Below are 15,366 nucleotides of genomic sequence, written 5' to 3' on the forward strand. Positions count from 1 at the left end.
TGTGTATATATATATATGTATGTGTATATATATATATGTATGTGTATATATATATATGTATGTGTATATATATATATATGTGTGTATATATATATATGTATGTGTATATATATATATATGTGTGTATATATATATATATGTGTATATATATATATATATGTATGTGTATATATATATATATGTGTGTATATATATATGTATGTGTATATATATATATATATATGTGTGTATATATATATGTATGTGTATATATACGTGTATATATATATATATAAAGGTGTTGTTTTAAACCCCGCAATATTCTAATGTCATGATTTCAGCTCTCTGCCTCCGCTGCTCTCAGCCACCTGCAAGCGCTCTTGGCCACGCCCACTTCTCCACTCTGCACGGAGAACAGCTGATCAGCTGCAGCAGGAAGTTTATCCTGCAGTGTGGGCTGCACAGAGGTGCAGGAGGTGCTAAATAATTTAAAATAATTCATTTAAAATAAAAATTCCATGCCGATCGTGCGGCTCTTCCATCAATGCGTCGTGTCCAATCTGATTTTGAAAAACCGTGATGGAGCGAGTTCCGCGAAAAACGAACCGCGAAGTAGCGAGGGACTACTGTACTATATATCATTTTCAGGCCACTGAGTTCAAACTTTACCTTGCAGTCTGGTTTTAACTTTTAAAACTTCATCTTATAATTTATTGTCCATCCCTAATATTTCATCTCTTTTAATAGTCCTTTTATGTCAGGACTTTATGGTTTACAGCCTTTTCAGCACATCATCACAGTATCTGAAATGTGAAGCCGGTGTTTAAGTGCACAAAAGTGCAGTACTGATGGAACCACAACGATTTAATAAAAGTTAATCTCTCATGAAATAATAGTCCAATAGGTTTTTACTATTGCTCCTTAATGTGTCATGATTTAGGTTAACTACTTCTGATCATCGTTCTAAAAGTATAGACATTTTTTTCATAGCTCTTGTTAAATCTAAGTTAGAAATATGATGTACTCTTCAGTTCTACTGGTTATCATACCATACATTAGGTTTCATTATTTTAGTGGACAAATCAGTGGGTGTGATGTTACAGATTTTAAACACGTCGGGCAAATTTGATTAAAAAAAAATGCCACATTGATAAAATTAACAAGTCGAGTCGTATCACATCTGAGATTTTTCCTGATATACTTGGATGATAAATTTCTTCTATAATGTGAGTTCTTCTCCAGCCAGCCATTATGTGCCACACAGGACCTGGTGAAACGTCCCTCAAATGTCTTAGATGTGTCCAGAAAATGATCCTTTTACTTTTTCCTCTGGTTTCCAAACAAATCCAAAGCGTTTCACAAAAGGTGCGTCTGCTTCCTGCTGCTGTTCAGCTGGTTTGCAGCTCATTCATAGAAAATGTTGCTTCAACAATAAATACAGGTTTTTGGATGCAGGATGTAACTTTATGAAAAACGAATCATCTCATTGGACATTCATTTTTATGTTTGAGGAAACATGACAAGTGGTTTTCTGCTTCAATCCAATCACCACAAAGAAAAAAAAAACATTGTACTGGCCCCTGCAAAGACTCAATTTGATCCAGTAACGGGTACCTCAAATATAACTCACTTTTCCAAACTATCCAGTGCATAATCTGTAAACTATCGGTAAAATAAAAGGCACTTTTATTGTTACAAGCTTCTTTATACAGTAGTCCCTCGCTACTTGGCGGTTCGTTTATCGCGGACTCGCTCTATCACGGTTTTTCAAAATAAGATCGGACATGACACACAATGGGCTGATTGATGGGTGAGCCGCACGATCGGCATGGGATTTTTTCTTTAAAATAAGTTATTTAAAATTATTTAGCACCTGCTGCACTGATGTGCAGGACCAGCTTCCTCCTGCAGCTTCAACCCGAACAGAAACAGAATTGCGTCAGTGAAATGATGTAATCGTAGCATAATGCATATCGAAATATCGAAAATGTGCTAAACACATAGATCGATATCGAATTATTGTCCAGCCCTATATATATATATATATATATATATATATATATATATATATATACTAAAATAAACTACTTGTACAGTATTACTTTTCCTACTTCGCGTGTTTTCACTTATCGCAGGGCTTCAGGGTACGGGTCCCCCGCGATAAATGAGGGACCACTGTATATATTTTAAGCAAAAAACAAAACTTTATTAACATTTCCTGCACTTAGCGTGCCAATAAGTTCCCATTAAACATAAACTATAACATGACAACAATAACAAACCATCTTTAATGTCTTCCACTCGTCTTATTCTGTAGTGGATTTAGTTCTAGGAGCTGTTGTTCAGTTTCGCCTACAGGTCAGACGGCTCGAGCTTTTTGTACAGGTGGGGAGATCACGTCCAATATTGTGTATAAACCACGGGCTCTGGCAGCAAAAATTAAATTTATGTCCCAATTTGTACCAGGACACGCTGGAATAATAAAATAGAAATGGAAAGATCCAGTGGACTTCAGCTTGGCGTACACATACAGCGACTGCACCAACAATAATAACGAAAAGCTTCACCAATGTTTGCTAAATTTGCTAATCTTGTGTATAACATTTTTGGCTTCGTTAGAATAATACGATAATATTTTGCCCTTAAAAGAAAATATGTCTTGTTTGTATAATGAACAAAAAAAAGTATAAAAAAAATAAGTGATCAGAGTAAAACTTTTAGGTATTGTGCAAAACTACCACCATTAAAGGAAAGCAATATGAAATTTAAGCTTTTACTAAATGTTCGAGCTTATTGAACACACAGTAATAGTCGTCATAAAAGAACATTTATTTGTATTTTTACCATAAGTGTTTAGATACTGAGTAAGGGCACAGCGCTACTGTGGGTACGCTCTGTAGAATAGTTGTGTTGAAAATAATTCATAAGGTTGTGACTGCAACTCCCGACCTGTAAAACTGCTGATGTGACTTCACAGAATGCCACCGATGTAGTCGTGTGACACGACGCTGACACATCCAGTCGCTCCGAGATTAATGAAAAGGAGTGCGTTTCTAAAAGGCTCTGCTGGAAAAAGTCCTGACAGCACGAAGGTGAAACATCCTCTTCACGTTTTCTTCATAGCTGTTCTCAAACTGCTGCCGCTGTGCGCTCATGGGAGACCCTCCTGACAGTCCATTAAATTGAAGTGCAGCAAGGTCTGCTACCTCTGCTGGTGTGTTAAGAGTAGAGACAAAAGTGACTGGTCTTCTGTGGACGGAGAGGACAGTGATGGAAGCGTTTTAGATTGTAAGTTAGTAGAAAATTAAGAGACAGCAGCTTTCTCAAATGGCCCCTGTGGTCCATCAACGGGATGGAAAAGAACCTTTTTGGTATTTCTGTCCAGCAGCAGGGCTCTGTCTGCTCCAAGATTAAAAAGGGTAGACGGAATTAGATGGCGGAGTTAAATCTTATTACCTCCTGTCCCACTGGTGGTCACCTTTTCTACATTCTTCATTGTCTTTGTGTCTTTTGTGTGGAAGCAAAAGTGCGAGGTGAAAGTGTGGAAAAATGGCAATGGGCATTAATGGATTGCTTTTGGAATGAAGACCTCGTCTCTTGTGTCCTTTAGCTCTCAGAATTTACAATGAGCCCCTGTGCTCATTTTGATGCCGTTCTCTTTGTGCGTGTATACACGTTGTAAATTATCCCTAAAACCCTATTTCACAGTAATACGTTTAAAAGAAACAAATTGGTAATCACACAAAAAAAGGTCTCAATTACAATAAAATATTTCATTGGTTTCATTTATGGCTCTGCTCGTATTTTTGACTCACTCTATGACTATAACTGCTCATGCTTATTCATCAGGGCACATTAAATCTGTCCAACTCATGGTTTTATGCAGCGTGCTTTTGTACCTTTTTAAAAAAAGACGTTTGTTCCAGCGCTTGTGGCAGGGGTCTTTGAGACTTTGAAGCCAAAACGCTTCAGAGGAAATGCAGTGAATTCTTGTTAAATCTCCTGTTGTTCCTGTCACAGACATGTTTTTGTTCGCTTCTGAGGAAAAAGAAAAAGAAATTATTCGGAATTTGCCATAAATATGTGATGGTCTTGGTGCTTTTGGATCTCTTTAAAAAAAAAAAGAGTAATTCTTGCATGTGGCCTTGTAGTGTTTTTCCTTCAGCGTAGCATCATTTGTAGCTTTTGACGTTTTAAGAGCTCTACTTTTTTTTTTCTAGCGTTATAGATCAGGAGTTTTCTGAGAATAGAATAAGGCCATTTGGCAAATTAAATATGTTTTCTGCATGAAAACATACTCTAAATGTTTGTAAGAGTTTTGCGTTAAAACGTAGGAAAGTGAAAATGGCAAACCTGGATGGTGCAAAATGGCTCCCGACTATCTCCAGTTCTTAAACAGCACATATGTCTCCTTTTAGATGACACGCTGGTCGGTTTAGCTGTACGCCTAATATAGATTCAAAGCTCAGATTAGATTCAGGATACCCTCACAGTGTCAGAAGCAATCATACAGTCTGCTCCCTCAGTGATAAAACTGTCTCCCTCGTGATAAAAACCTGCTTCCTTCCTGTCCCTCTCCAATTTTCTCCCTCTCAGCTGAGCTGCCAGTAACCCATCCACCCCATTCACCACACAATCACATTCTCACTCTCACCCTTTTATGGATAACCAGCGATGGATGCAGTCCACTAATGAGGATGAGCTCATCAAGGCATCTGCATGACGAGGCGCAACGTGCTTGGAAATATTATCTTTCACTAACAGGCCTGTAATGGGATAACCTTTGATTTCCAGCAGAGTGATGATGAAATGTGAAAAGTTCTTTGCTTCCACATACAAAGTTGGTTAGAAGTTCAGCTTTTTATTTTTATTTTTTGAAGTGCTGTGATCACACGTTGTACCGCTGGACAAATCGTTCTTGATTTATTTTTTTTTTAACGCTTTTTGTTGGATGGTCTGGGTATGCAACATGAATATAAGTACCGTACTTTCCACCGTATAAGTCGCATCGTCCAAATATGTCTAATAAAGCGGAAAAAAACATAAATACGTTGTTTCACCATATAAGTTGCATCGATTATGCGTCACCGCTGACCACCAGGAAATGTGGGCCGGTGTTATGTCAAAAATTGATTGGCTGCCAAATGGCGGCCACGGGAGCATGCACTGGAGGACTTTAACAAAATTTTAACAAGATTACCACTTAAAACAGTTATTTGTTTGCTCGAAATTATGGCAAAGGTGCATCTCAGTTGAACTTTTCCTTAATAAATGCACTTTGACGGTCAAACCAGCTTCATTTCAAAACCTGATTTGCGGAAGCGGGAGAGTGAAGAGGGAGGACCCGCTGTGCATTTCTTCGAAATTTAACAAGATCACCACAAGATCACCACCTAAAAACAGTTGTTTGCTTGACATTATAGTAAAGGTGTGTCTCAGTTGAACTTTTTCTTAATAAATGCACATTAATGTTCAAATCAGCTGCATTTTGCCTGGGCGGAGCGACGAAATGAAGCTGATTTGATGTTTTCTTCAGGAGTTCTGGAGCGAGACGAAGGTGGCTTGGTATGGCAAGCCAAGTGTCTCATTAATAGCCAGTTTTACCTACTAATGAGACACCTGGCTTGCCATATTACTCGAGGATCCTCTAGTGGCTTAAAATGGTAGTGTTCAATAAAGTCCATGCTCAATAATCCAGGTATACAATCCAACATTTTTCAGTCAGGTCATCTGGACAGTTTCTTTTTTTGTGCTGAAACGTTTCGCCTTCGATCCAGAAGGCTTCATCAGTCAAGGAAACGCACAACAAAACCGATTCTTCCCCCAACAGCTTACTCCAAAGTGGAACAAACCAGTTCTGCTTGTGATTAGATGGTCTCTTTGGTACGCCCCTCCTTCATTGCCGGCCCTCTTCCTTGTTGACAGTCTTGTCAAACTGGTTGAAAACAACAAAGTCCATGCTCAATAATCCAGGTATACAATCTTGCATACCAAAGATATATATATATATATATATATATATAAATTTATTGAAAATTTCCATGAAATTGGCTAAACAGCTGAGTCACTTTTAACAGTCTTCATTGTTTTGTAAAGTACAAAACAGCAAGTTGAGTTCATTGACAAATAAGGAAATACAAGACCAAATCCCCCCCCCCCCCCGTCTTTTACTTGTTGGAATTTAAAGGGGGCAGACCTGATTATTGTTTTATTTTCAGAACCAGAGTTTGAGCACTAGGGATGCGGGGCGTTGTACGTCCTTACTCCCTTCACACAAATATGGTGACTTCAACAGTTTTAATGGGTCCATCTTGTGGGGATGCTTTACCAGCTTCAGTTCCAGTATGTGGTGTCTAGCATTTCTTTGTACGCCAGCGGTTGCCATGTAGAGAGTTACTTTTTCTACTGTTTTCAAACTAGCTTCTTTGTTCACATTCTTGGCCACGGTAGAGCTAAAATCTTGTTGATTTTTCTCTCTGTCTTGTGAAGCTAATGCTGGCAAATCAATTAAAGTAGCAGATATGATTTGGTCTTCACAGGCCAGCATTTGAGGGATGCCCCTTGGGTATTTTTATTCACAAAGAGCCTGTTGGTGAATTTAACTCTCACACAGGCCACATTGTACTAAACACGCAGAAGCACAAACGTGAAAGCATCCCGTTCTTATCAGTTTTGAAAAGTCACAAACTTTTTAGCAACTGTGTTGGTGGGTTTCTTGGTTACAACCGTTACTGGATGTGCTTGCTGCCAGGATGCATGAGTGCAGCCGACTAATGAACTTGGCATCAAAAATTATTATTTTGCCATTCATTTTTAGTTAACTCTATAATAAAGTAACTTTAATAATTAAACACCTCTTAACAGTTCCAAGTTTCAATACAGGTATGTCGTAACGCAAGGTAGCAATATTTCTGAACGTCTCAACCTGGTCTTTTTGTCTAATTGGTTGTGCACTTATAGTTGTACTAATATTAGTTTTGCTAGACTTAATATTATTTTGTCTCATTATCAAAACTCCAAATGGCTCACTTTCCAGATTAGCAACATTTTCACATTAACAATAAACAGTTTATTTTTTATTTGTCATCCCTAACCGTAAAAAAGAACACAACACAATATTAACATTTGTTAAACTTCACCCGTAAAAGCTTCTACGATTACTAGTTCCTTTCTTTTTAAAAAGCTAAACCATGTAAATTGTAATTTTACTAAATTTTAGACCATTCTGTTTCTATTAGAATACACTAAAGTCAACAAACACGGAGTTGAAACCAACTTTCTGATTCTTTTTCTCTTTTTGCTGATGAAACCGTGAGGCACCAAACAATTATTCCTGCAAAACTGTAAGAATAACCATTTTATTTTCAAGTAATGAAATATTTCTGCCTCTTGAGGTATATATATGCTGTCAGAACATTTGGAAAATTACTTTTCAAACTGCTTTCTGACAGTTCAGTTTGGTTACAGAACCTGCTGGTTGTATCTGTGCTCAGAACGAACTGATTTTGTGAGATTGCATCTGACTCCATCTGGAGACTGAAAGTTTCATCTGACACAATGAGTCTTTCTGGCCTGGTGGGGGATTTATCATATTGACTCACAGGCCAAAGAGTTCAGGCTGTTCTTTTCTTATACCTCTTCAATATATTTTTTCTTTTGACAAATCTACCCTGTGGAGAGAAGACATGTGAGAAACCCATGAGTGAAACGAGTATGTAATTAAATCACCAGAGGGGAAAGTGTGCATTCTTCAGATTCTCAGGGCACAGACACTGTTGTTTTCTATATAACACAGCACATTTGAATGGAATAATTATGCTTCTAGATCTCACATCACATGTATTGATTTGTTATGATGGCCTTTATAAACTCTGTATAGCATGGGCCTGGTGTAAAGTATTAGAGCTATCACCTCCTACTTGTGTTGCCTTTGTCTCTAACTTTCCTCCCACTACTTTAAAGACACTACAGAGGTTTAGTCATATGAGCAAATTTCTCATTGATCCATGTAGAAACCCTCTGGCAGTTCTGCCCTGATACTGTTAATGTCTGTTTTATGATTGTCTCACCATAAAGTCTAGGTGTGCGTTGCAAAAGTCATCATTTCCCAATGCAAAGACTTAAAGATGGGGAGTATACAATGTGCTAATATTAATTTCTGCTTATTACCTATAAGCTAACCCAGATCTACTTTAATGGTACATTACAAAAAATAAGAATCGGTGCTTAATTTGATTACATCACTGCAGTGCGTATGTATTTTAGTCAAGGTACTGTTGGCGCATACTCCGAAGTTTGAGGTTGTCCTGATTCACATCATATAACTGCTAACATCAAAACTAGCAATGCTGTCGATACGTTTTACTGCATCGTATCACAAACATACAGAAATCTCACCTTTCATCAAACATAACTTGGTCTTTTAGAAATGTAGTAAATGTATCCCTGACCTCACAACAAACATCTCCTCAAGTTCCCTCCATCTGTGCACCACAACCACCACCACCAATTTACAAATCTGTAAAGCTGCTCTTCCTGTGACCAGAGACTAAGCTACAAAGCAGGTTCAATATATTCAAGGTTTCCTCGGATTATTTAACTTATCTAATTCAATAAGTCAAGAATTTTTCAAGAGCTCTGGACATGAAATTCAGATCCAGAATTAGTTGTGACAGCATACGTCCTCCTGTCACTACCTTTGTATGGGGAAAAGAATGGCTATTAAACACACTGCCTGCCTAGATTAAATCTAATTTAATTTAATCAATCAATCATTTTGTGGGGCAGCTGCGGCTGAGTGGTTAGAGCAGTCATTCTCCAATGAGAGAGTTGGGGGTTTGATTCCACCAGAAGTTACATGCTGAAGTGTCCCTGGACAAGACACTGAACCCGTCATTGTCTCTGTGTGTCCCATCAGTGTATGAATGTGATCTAAAGCACTGATTAGTCTCTACAGATTCAGATTATCATTGTAGAGATGTAGTTGGGTGCTGTATGAATGTGTATGTGGAGGTAAATGAAGGCACAGATTTTAGTGTAAAGAGCTTTGAGCATCTTGATTAGATAGAAAGGTGCTATAGAAGTACAGTCCATTTACCATTTACCATTCATTTTGTTGGATAACATCCATCCCTTGGTACTTGACAATGTCATGCATCATCATAAGGTAATGTTCATAAACAAGATTCAAATAAACTTGAATCATTATCAGTCTTGTATTTAGGGGGCTGTGGTAGCTCACTGGTCAGTGCCACAGTTTCGTAGTCCTGAGGCTGCAGATTTGAGCTCAGGTTGCATCAGGAAGGCCAACCTGGTAAAACAATTTCCAAATGTGTGTCTAACCAGGTGGTCAGTAGTTCAGGAGCACCACAGGGGACTATACTCTCACCACTCCTTTTCACTCTGTACACCTCAGATTTCCAGTACAAAACAGACTCTTGTCATCTGCAGAAATATTCAGGTGACTCTGCAGTGGTCGGGTGTATCAGAGATGGACAGGAAGCTGAGTACAGGGAACTGGTGGACTGCTTTGTGGCATGGTGTGGAAACAATCATCTCATCATGAATGTGAACAAAACAAAGGAAGTGATTGTAGATTTCAGGAGAAACAGGAACAGGTCCAACACTATTTCCATCATGGGAAAAGAAGCGGAGGTGGCACTCTACTAATCTGGAGAGGTATGATCTTTTCTAATTGACAATTTAGAGTTACCAATCAGACTAACATGCATGTTTCTGATCTGTGGGAGGAAACCAGAGTACCAGGAGAAAACCCACGCAGCATGGAGAGAACATGCAAACTGCACCCGAAAGGCCACCGGTCGGGATTTGTACCGGTGCGACCTGCTCACTGAGAGGCTACAGCTCTGCCAACTGCGCCTTTCATTGTGTGAGACAACAATGGAACTAAAATATTTTTAAATCTTAACAAAATAAAACTACTGGGAGTGGTGGTGCAGAGGTTAGAGAAGGTGGGCCTGTGATTGGAAGATTGCTGCTTCAACTCCCGGTACAGACAACATCAAAATGTGGGTGGGATAGGTGAAACACCCACACCTGTCTCCACCCTCATTCGCCCCACTCTGGGCCCTTAAACAAGGTCCCTAACTCCCACCATCTGCTCCCCCGAGCACCCTAGATCCCAGCAAGGGTGGGCTGTGTGGGGGATTTATTAAAACATTTTTTTTTTCAAGTTAGATTTAAAGCAATTACCGGTAGCCTAAAAACCTGTCTTCTATTGCTTGTTAGATTCCTTATGAACCTGAATATGCAGGAAACAATGGTGGTGTACAGGTTGTGAGACGTTTGTCAATGTTTTCGAGTGTTTTAGGCGCGGAAGAGGGTAACCAGTAGTCCACCTGCTGGAGGTTCCTCTTCTCTCAGCAGTGTAGCTCGGGTACCACAATGTGCAACAAAACACTAAAAAACTCAACTGAACATCTGTAAAAGGTTTTCCAAGAGATCTTGGGATAGTTTGACACATCTCAGGTGGCTAGGTCTTTATTTCCCAATGGTGTTCACACCCCAGGGGTCAGGTCCTCAGCAGAGACTGCACAACATCTCTGCGTTGTAACCCATAGTCGGTGCCTAAACTCTGAAACTACACAAGGTCTTGTTTTGGGGCCCCTGTGGATATTGAACTTATTGGTTTTTCATGCCTGTCCTCCCCACTAAAATGTACCGTATTTCATAATCTGGTTTTATCCACTTTTTTTGTTAACACAACGGAATGAACTAATGTAATGTCTCATAAAAACCCAAGGTGAACAGTGTTGTGTGCCAGGAATGATAATCTGGATTTGCACTATAAACATAGAGGAGGCATGAGGCTCGTAGCTTTTTTGGGAATGGACAACATGTTTATAAAGAATCAGCTTTGAGTTCATGAACCTAATCTATTTCTGTTTGTTTCATCATCTTAGCCGTCACCAAATCTGTATTATCACTGATGCTGAGCTGATTTCAATCAGAGTTGGAATAATTATTTAGTGACTAGAGAAAGTGTTGATGTAGCTTAAGATCTTTTCAAGCGTGCACATAACCTTGATGCCAATTAAAACTGAAGGTTAATACTTCAAGAGAAACAGATTTGAGTGCTTTAGGACGTAGGAATGAGGAGTGAAAACAATTAGGAAAAACTTTAGAATGGAAAAAATGTAGTTTGGCTGGATAATAGACCAGTTAAGGAAACCCATATTCAGGCTTGGGGGCCCAGCTTGAGCACATGTGCCATGTTTAAAATAAAAACAAAATAATTTTTTATGTTCAGTTGCTGCTGTGTGGGTTTGTGCACCGATGCTTTCAATTCACCTCAGTAATTATTAAAACTAGCCTCGTGACATAAACAAGTTGCTGAGCTATTTTAGGATATTATTATACTTGTGCTTGTGCAAAATATTTTCTTTTAAACTCTCAACTCAACTCGACAAACAAAACATGTTCGTGCCCCACGTTGTTTGGCTTGTAAATCAAATGCAGTCTAAACTTGAAGGCAGTGTGTCATGATGGTCAGAATCAGAGTAAGCTTTATTATCATTGCACCGAAGTACAGTGAGATAATGTTTGTACAGTCGTCCGAAAGATGGGCGGAGTGCACGTTGCTGCTGCTCCTGAGAGCGCGGCCCTTATTCTTTAGACGGAAAAAGGGGAAAGACCATGAGGATAGGAGAGTGGTATTACAAAAAAGATCTCTTCACACCTTGTGCTTGTCAGGACACGATTTAAGACAACAAAAAACTCTACCAGCAAGCACATTTATAGACATTACATATGTATTGACGACAAGACGGGGAGATTTGTCCATGAAGCACTTCCAGATAGCACCATAGTCCTGATATGATGTCGGTTTCAGACGGTAGGGCTCTGATAAGTGTTCACAGAAGTTCTTGGGGGTAGAACAGAGCCTTCTTAGTTTACTCATATCCCAGGAGAAATTTGATAAGTTGGTCTGCTTCATGGCCTAACGGAGGAGTCTGATTCAGATAAGCCACAGTTAATTTTTTTTTTTAGGCAGACTGTTGTTTCTCGTCATTCTTGAGTTCTGCTGGTACTCTCGATGATCCAAAATGGCCAGATTTGTGGGCATTCCACTGGTCCGTGCTTATTAGCTCCCTCTAAGGTCAACCCCAACATGCTGGTGAGTCCCACAAGCCACAAGTGGCCTACTATTCTCATAAATCGCTTCCATCTTATGGTTTAGCTCGTAATCAGTTGAGTCTGCTCGAAGCACGTACCAAACCTTCAGATAAGGTCGGCAGCTTTGCCATGGCCAGAACTGCTGCCGCCGTCCTTTTTTAATAGCCGATAACATAGGTGTCCGATGGTGACAAAAAGCAGAAACCCTGCTATCATAAATCCAATGATATAAGTCTTCGGCATCCTCCTGACACAATACAGAAAGGCACATCAACTTATCCATGATTTACCCTGCCGCATGCGTCTCAGCGGTGCATGAGGGTTCTCCAGGACCCTGTCGCTTGGTTGAAAATTTTTTATCAATTGCATTGAGAGTCCACCTGACCAGATCCAAGTCAGTACTTTACGTTTCGAAAGATGTGTAAATAGAAGCTCTAATACTCAGGACAGAGAGCAAAAAAAAAAAAGGCAAGAGGGAGACGGGAGATTGAAGAAAAAGCGTCCGTCTTGCTCAAGAGCGAGTGCGTCTCTAGTTAAACTGCAAGGAAGCATTCTCAAACAAAATTTCCCCCAAAATAATCAGCATTCTTTAATGTTCATTGTTTCCTGTAGACACAAGTTTCTAATTGCAGTAGCAAACCTCTTTTACAGCTTGTCTTCGCACATTGTTTGGCTCTTTGTACAACATAATTGTGTCAACAGTGACTGGAGATGCGACATCGGACATTTTGATAAGGGCTTTCCCACAAGGTAAATCTGCCAGTTGGGAAAAGGACCAAACGTGCAAACAAATCAGCAAAAACTAATTTTCCGCTGTCTGTTATCGTGCATTTTAATGCTGATAAATGAACGTGTCGCTTTGGTAACAGGCCACATGTTGAGCAGACCGTTATGCTACATCAGTTCCCAGCTTATCACATCAGTAATAGTCACAAGACTCATTCCGTTTCCACATCAGTTTTCCATCTAAATGTGTTTGCCTCTCATGGTGTGTTTTTTTTGTTTTTTTTCCCCAGTGGAAAATGGTTAAATCCCACAGAAGCAACATGGTCTTCAGATCCAATTGTCGAAAGCATAAGGCCCTAAGTGTTGTTGCTGATTGCCAGATGATGATTGAGCTGCAGGGAACACATTTAGCAGTGTTTGAATGAATCGTTATGTTGAGTAAGATAGGTGCGTGTGCATGTGTCTGCATATGTTTGCAACAGTTGAGCTGTTTTTTTGGGAAATAGATCTTTGTCCTTGTGTAAATGTGTGGTGCTATACCCATATGTTTTCTTGTCCTACAACAGAGCTGTGATCAGTCTGCTCTAAAACACAAGTTGGCTGTATTGCTCTGTGCCTTTATTTTATTTGAGCGGTGTTTGCTTCACAATACCTGACACCACTGGGTTCACAGGGACTATAGCTGTTTAAACTTTAAAGCCACGATCAATGAAGAAAGAGAGAACGTGTATAGTTTTTCTAAGGCGAGATGAAGTGAGATGGATAAAGAAATACTTTTCTTTGGATACCTGCTTTATCTGCAATGTCAAACTATTTAAAAGGCACATTCTCCAATTAGTCTTAATTGTTTCTAAAATGTTTTTGTATTGCATAACTTATTGGTACCTTGTATTTCCATGGAGCAGTACATGTAATTATTTAGTTATTTGCAGGATAAGGATAAGGTGTGGTCTCTAATTAGGCAATTATGCTCTATCTGATGAATGGAAAAAAATGATTAAACTTACTTTAAAACAGCTCAATAAATGTTGTTACTTAGCAAAGGAAAACCCCAAAAACCTATTACGATTGAAATACATTTAACAAAACTAAACACACAGAAAAAGATGGAATCGGAGCATTTTTCACCATTGCTAATTATATATATATTTTTTTTCTTTTATTATTTTATTTATTTATTTATTTTACTTTATCATAGAACAAAAAAGATAGGAAACAGTTAAAATGCAACATTTTTTTTTACATGTACATATGGGAAGAAGCATCAACGGATATAAAAAATATAATGCACCGATGGAACATGGTACGATTAAAACAGGTGAAGACAAAAAGCCATAATGCAATTAAGACACACATTTAAAATAATTTGTAAAGGCGACTTCTGTAAATAAATGAATAAAAGGAGCAGATACTGTTTGTATGCAGGTTTATTGGCTGGGCTAACCTCTTGGCATTTCACGATTTTGAACATGACCCTTATGGGTCAAAGAGAAAGAGAAAATGTATTGACAAAGTGAGCATCATTACATTCCTTTTAGGAATGATTTGTTACTATTTTTCATCCATTTCTTCAATCAGAGTCCCATTTAACAGGCATGGATTAGTTACCTGATTCATTTATTTTAATAAAGAAACCAGCTCAGAGACAGCGTTTGTGTGTTCTCTCTTTCTGTATATCCAACACTTTACCTTGGTCTTTTTCTAAGTGTTTAGACCCACACACATACACCAGCGTGTGATTTTTTTATTTTTTTTGGTCCTCCTGAGAGTTAAATATCAGTAAACTGTGTCCTCCATCCTGGTTATTGCTCCTCTTGTCCACAGGCTTTGTGTGCAGGGTCTTGTTGTGTCAGCCTGGCTGGAATCAGCTCTTTTACTGTGATTAAATGGGTGAAAAGGGGTTTGACGAGGAATAAACTCGTCCTTGTTTTAGACTAAAGGAATGTGCACTGGTACCATGCAGGGGTAGAGTCGCTTAGGAATGAGCCGAGCTTTCAAAATAATATCTATCTAAATAAGCAATCTGAACTCATGGTCCTAATGGTTACTGGCAGTCTGAACTGAACCACGTTGCACAAAATGCAGATTAGAAGAAGCGCTTTCTTTGTAGAGAAAATTTATGTGCAGGGTTTGCAGAAACCTAAGTAAAAAATAAACACAATTTCAAACATCTTTGTTTAGATAAGGTACATAAATAATGTTTTGTTTTTTTTGTAATACATTAACGATGTGTTGAGATGAGAAGTTTATAAATACTTTTGGTAACACTTTACAATAAGGTACACAAAATTTGCTTAACTACTAGGGAACGCCTAATGAACAAATCAGGAGTTAATGGGTAGTTAACCAGTACTTAATGGGGAACACACAAACAAGCCTTATTAAAGGACTACTGGTTAGTTACCTTGTAAATAAAGAGGAACTAATGAAGAACTAATGGGTAGTTACCAAGGAAACCAAAGGGGAACAAATCAGGAGCTAATGGGTAGTTAAGCAGTACTTACTGGGGAACACACAGCCAAGCCT

The 15,366-nt window shown here is 38.8% G+C and overlaps 1 protein-coding gene across 1 annotated transcript in view; it reads left to right on the forward strand.

Moving 5' to 3' along the window:
* Positions 1-15,366, forward strand: part of furina (furin (paired basic amino acid cleaving enzyme) a) — a 107,412-nt gene that overhangs the window by 39,056 nt on the left and 52,990 nt on the right. The gene's annotated exons all lie outside the window — the stretch shown is intronic.

Source organism: Nematolebias whitei, chromosome 2 (assembly GCF_014905685.2).
Source record: "Nematolebias whitei isolate Nwh7 chromosome 2, NemWhi1, whole genome shotgun sequence".
Classification (NCBI taxonomy): domain Eukaryota; kingdom Metazoa; phylum Chordata; class Actinopteri; order Cyprinodontiformes; family Rivulidae; genus Nematolebias; species Nematolebias whitei.